This window comes from Delphinus delphis, chromosome 7 (assembly GCF_949987515.2).
Source record: "Delphinus delphis chromosome 7, mDelDel1.2, whole genome shotgun sequence".
NCBI lineage: Eukaryota > Metazoa > Chordata > Mammalia > Artiodactyla > Delphinidae > Delphinus > Delphinus delphis.
In genome coordinates, this window is record NC_082689.1 from 96967238 (window position 1) to 96973237 (window position 6000).

Consider the following 6000-nt stretch of genomic DNA (forward strand, 5'->3'; position numbering starts at 1 on the left):
ACAAATGACCCAATTTCATTCCTTTTTATGGCTGAGTAATATTCCATTTGTCTGTCTGTGGGCATTTACATTGCTTCCATTACCTGGCTATTGTAAAGAGTGCTGCAATGAATATTGTGGTGAATGTGTCTTTTTTTTTTTTTTTTTTTGCGGTACGTGGGCCTCTCAGTGTTGTGGCCTCTCCCGTTGTGGAGCACAGGCTCTGGACGCGCAGGCTTAGCGGCCATGGCTCATGGGCCCAGCCGCTCCGCAGCATGTGGGATCTTCCCAGACCAGGGCACGAACCTGTGTCCCCTGCATTGGCAGGCGGACTCTCAACCACTGCACCACCAGGGAAGCTCTGAATGTGTCTTTTTGATTTATGGTTTTCTCTGGGTATATGCCCAGTAGTGGGATTGCTGGATCATATGATAATTCTATTTTTAGTTTTTTAAGGAACCTCCATACTGATCTCCATAGTGACTGTAGCAATTTACATTCCCACCAATAGTGGAAGAGGGTTCCTTTTCTCCACACCCTCTCCAGCATTTGTTGTTTTTAGATTTTCTGATGATGCCCATTCTAACAGGTGTTAGGTGATATCTCATTGTAGCTTTGATTTACATTTCTCTAATAATTAGTGATGTTGAGCAGCTTTTCATGTGCTTCTTGGCCATCTCTATGTCTTCTTGGAAGAAATGTCTATTTAGATATTCTGCCCATTTTTGTATTGGGTTTTTGTTTTTTTTTTAATATTGAGCTGCATGAGCTGTTTATATATATATTGGAGATTAATCATTTGTCCATTGATTCATTTGCAAATATTTTCTCCCATTCTGAGGGTTGTCTTTTCGTCTTGTTTGTAGTTTCCTTTGGTTTGCAAAGCTTTTATGTTTCATTAGGTCCCATTTGTTTATTTTTCTTTTTATTGCATTACTCTAGGAGGTGGATCATAAAAGGTCTTGCTGTGATTTATGTCAGAGTATTCTTCCTAGGTTTTCCTCTAAGAGTCTTATACTGTCTTGTGTTACATTAAGGTCTCTAATCCATTTTGAATTTATTTTTCTGTATGGTGTTAGGGAGTGTTCTAATTTTATTCTTTTACATGTAGCTGCCCATTTTTCCCGGCACCACTGATTGAAGAGACTGTCTTTTCTCCATTGTATAGTCTTGCCTCCTTTGTCATAGATTAGTTGACCATAGGTGTATAGGTTTATCTCTGGGCTTTCTTTTTTTTTTTTTTTGCTTTTACACCTTTATTGGAGTATAATTGCTTTACAGTGGAGTGTTAGTTCCTGCTGTATAACAAAGTCAATTAGCTATACATATACATATATCACCATGTCCCCTCCCTCTTGCATCTCCCTCCCACCCTCCATATCCCACCCGTTTAGGTGGTCACAAAGCATCAAGCTGATCTCCCTGTGCTATGTGGCTGCTTCCCAGTAGCTACCAATGTTACATTTGGTAATGTTAATATGTCTATGCCACTCTCTCACTTCGTCCCAGCTTATCCTTCCCCCTCCCTGTGTCCTCAAGTCTTTTCTCTACGTCTGTGTCCTTAATCCTGTCCTGCCCCTATGTTCTTCATAAACTTTCTTTTTTCTTTATATTCCATATATCTGTGTTAGCATACGGTATTTGTTTTTCTCTTTCTGACTTACTTCACTGTGTAGGACAGATTCTAAGTCCATCCACCTCACTACAAATAACTCAGTTTTGTTTCCTTTTATGGCTGAGTAATATTCCATTCTATATATGTGCCAGATCTTCTTTATCCATTCATCTGTCGATGGACACTTAGGTTGCTTCCATGTCCTGGCTATTGTAAATAGAGGTGCAGTGAACATTGCTGTATATAACTGTTTTTGAATTATGGTTTTCTCAGGGTATATGCCCAGTAGTTGGATTGCTGGGTTGTATGGTACTTCTATTTATAGTTTTTTTTTTTTTTTTTTTTTGCTGTACGCGGGGCTCTCACTGTTGTGACCTCTCCCATTGCAGAGCGCAGGCTCAGCGGCCATGGCTCACGGGCCTAGCCACTCTGCGGCATGTGGGATCTTCCCAGACCGGGGCACGAACCCGTGTCCCCTGCATCGGCAGGTGGACTCCCAACCACTGCGCCACCAGGTAAGCCCCTATTTTTAGGTTTTTAAGGAACCTCCATACTGTTCTCCCTAGTGGCTATATCAATTTATATTCCCACCAACAGTGCAAGAGGGTTCCCTTTTCTCCAGTGAATGCCTCTCCAGCATTTATTGTTTGTAGATTTTTTCATGGTTGCCATTCTGACTGCTGTGAGGTGATACCTCACTTAGGTTTTTTTTTTTTTATGAGTCACATGAGAAATTCTGTTTCTTTTTTTTTTAGATGTTGGGGGTAGGAGTTTATTAATTAATTTATTTTTGCTGTGTTGGGTCTTTGTTTCTGTGCGAGAGCTATCTTCAGTTGTGGCAAGCGGGGGCCATTATTCATCACGGTGTGCAGGCCTCTCACTATCGCGCCCTCTCTTGTTGAGTAGCACAGGCTCCAGATGCGCAGGCTCAGTAGTTGTGGCTCATGGGCCTAGTTGCCCGGCGGCATGTGGGATCCTCCCAGACCAGGACTCGAACCCGTGTCCCCTGCATTAGCAGGCAGATTCTCAACCACTGCGCCACCAGGGAAGCCCCTCACTGTAGTTTTGATTTGAATTTCTCTAATGATTAGTGATGTTCAGCATCCTTTCATGTGTTTGTTGGCAATCTGTATATCGTCTTTGGAGAAATGTCTATTTAGGTCTTCTGCCCATTTTTGGATTGGGCTGTTTTTGTGATATTTAGGTACATGAGCTGCTTGTAAATTTTGGAGATTAATCCTTTGTCATTTGATTCATTTGAAAATATTTTCTCCCATTCTGAGGGTTGTCTTGTCGTTTTGTTTATGTTTTTCTTTGCTGTGCAAAAGCTTTTAAGTTTCGTTAGGTCCCATTTGTTTATTTTTGTTTTTATTTCCATTTCTCTAGGAGGTGGGTCAAAAAGGATCTTTCTGTGATTTATGTCATAGAGTGTTCTGCCTATGTTTTCCTCTAAGAGTTTTATAGTGTCTGGTCTTACATTTAGATCTCTAATCCATTTTGAGTTTATTTTTGTGTGTGGTGTTATGGAGTGTTCTAATTTCATTCTTTTACGTGTAGCTGTCCAGTTTTCCCAGCACCACTTACTGAAGAGACTGTCTTTTCTCCATTGTATATCCTTGCCTCCTTTCTCATAGATGAGTTAGCCATAGGTATGTAGGTTTATCTCTGGGCTTTCTATGCTGTGCCATTGATCTATATTACTGTTTTTGTGCCAGTACCATATAGTCTTGATTACTGTAGCTTTGTAGTATAGTCTGAAGTCAGGAAGTCTGATTCCTCCAGCTGTTTTAATTTTCCTCAAGACTGCTTTGGCTATTCGGGGTCTTTGGTGTCTCCATACAAATTTTAAGATTTTTTTGTTATACTTCTGTAGAGAATGCCACTGGTAGTTTGACAGGGATTGCATTGAATCTGTAGATTGCTTTGGGTAGTACAGTCATTTTCACAATATTGATACGTCTAACCCAGGAACATGGTTTATACCTCCATCTGTTTATATCATGTTTGATTTCTTTCAGCAGTGTCTTATAGTTTTCTGAGTACAGGTCTTTTACCTCCTTAGGTAGGTTCATTCCTACGTATTTTATTCTTTTTGTTGCAATGGTGAATGGGATTGTTTCCTTAATTTCTCTTTCTGATCTTTCATTGTTAGTGTATAGGAAAGCAAGAGATTTCTGTGCATTAATTTTGCATCCTGCAACTTTACCAAATTCATTGATTAGCTCTCAATGTAGTTTTCTGGTGGCATCTTTAGGATTTACTATGTATAGTATCGTGTCATTTGCAAAGAGTGACAATTTTACTTTTTCTTTTCCACTTTATATTCCTTTTATTTCCTTTTCTTCTCTGATTGCTATGTCTAGGACTTCCAAAACTATGTTGAATAATAGTGGTGAGGGTGGACATCCTTGTTTTGTTCCTGATCTTAGAGGAAATGCATAAATGGTTGTTGAATTTTGTCAAAAGCTTTTCCTGTATTTATTGGGATGATCATATTTTTATTCTACAATTTGTTAATATGGTGTATCACATTGATTGGTTTGTGTATATTGAAGAATCCTTGCATCCCTGGGATAAACCCCACCTGATCATGGTGTATGATACTTTTAATGTGTTGTTCAAGTTTGTTTCCTAGTATTTTGTTGAGGATTTTTACATCTATATTCATCAGTGATATTGGTCTCTAACTTTCTTTTTCTGTAGTATCTTTGTCTGGTTTTGGTATCAGGGTGATGGTGGCCTCATAGAATGAGTTTGGGAGTGTTCCTTCCCCTGAGAATTTCTGAAGAGTTTGAGATGGTTGGGTGTTAGCTTTTGTGTAAATGTTTGATAGAATTCACCTCTGTTGCAGTCTGGTTCTGGACTTTTGTTTGTTGGGAGATTTTTAATCACAGTTTCAATTTCATTACTTGTGATTTGTCTGTTCATATTTTCTACTTCTTCCTGGTTCAGTCTTGGAAGGTTATACCTTTCTAAGAATTTGTGCATTTCTTCCAGGTTGTCCATTTTACTGGCATAGAGATGCTTGTAGTAGTCTCTTAGGATGCTTTGTATTTCTGTGGTGTCTGTTGCAACTTCTCCTTTTTCATTTCTAATTTTATTGATTTGAGCTCTCTCCCCCTTTTTCTCTTTTTTTTTTTTTGCGATACGCTGGCCTCTCACTGTTGTGGCCTCTCCCATTGTGGAGCACGGGCTCTGGACGCGCAGGCTCATCGGCCATGGCTCACGGACTCAGCCGCTCCGCAGCATGGGGGGGTCTTCCCAGACCGGGGCACGAACCCATGTCCCTTACATTGGCAGGTGGACTCTCAACCACTGTGCCACCAGGGAAACCCTCTCACTCTTTTTCTTGCGTCTGGCTAAAGTTTATCATTTTTGTTTATCTTCTCAAAGAACCAGCTTTTAGTTTTATTGATCTTTGCTATTGTTCTCTTTGTTTCTTTTCATTTATTTATGCTCTGGTCTTTATGATTTCTTTCCTTCTACTAACTTTGGGTTTTGTTCTTCTCTCTCTAGTTCCTTTAGGTGTAAGGTTAGATTATTTGAGATTTTTCTTGTTTCTTGAGGTAGGCTTGTATTGGTATAAACTTCCCTCTTAGAACTGCTTTTGCTGCATCCCATAGGTTTTGGATCATTGTGTTTTTGTTGTCATTTGTCTCTAGGTAGTTTTTGATTTCCTCTTTTATTTCTTCAGTGATCTCTTGGTTATTTAGTAACGTATTGTTTAGCCTCCATGTGTTTCTGTTTTTTACATTTTTTACCCTGTAATTGATTTCTAATTTCTTAGCATTGTGGTCAGAACAGCTGCTTGATATTATTTCAGTTTTCTTAAATTTCCTGATCTATTGATCATTATGTAGTGTCCTTCCTTTTCTCTTGTAACATTCTTTATTTTAAAATCTATTTTATGTGATATGAGTATTGCTATTCCAGCTTTCTTTTGATTTTCATTTGCATGGAATATATTTTTCCATCCCCTCACTTTCAGTCTGTATGTGTCCCTAGGTCTGAAATGGGTCTCTTGTAGACAGCGTATATATGGGTCTTGTGTTTGTATCCATTCAGCGAGCGTGTATCTTTTGGTTGGAGCATTTAATCCATTCACGTGTAAGGTAATTATCAATATGTATCTTCCTATTACTATTTTCTGAATTGTTATGGGTTTGTCTTGGTGGGTCCTTTTCTTTTGTGTTTCCCACTTAGAGAAGTTCCTTTAGCATTTGTTGTAGAGCTGGTTTCTTGGTGCTGAATGCTCTTAGCTTTTGTTTGTCTGTAAAGCTTTTGATTTCTCCATCAAATCTGAATGAGATCCTTGCGAGGTGGAGTACTCTTGGTTGTAGTTTCTTCCCTTTCATCACTTTAAATTTATCATGCCACTCCCTTCTGGCCTGTAGATTTTCTGCTGA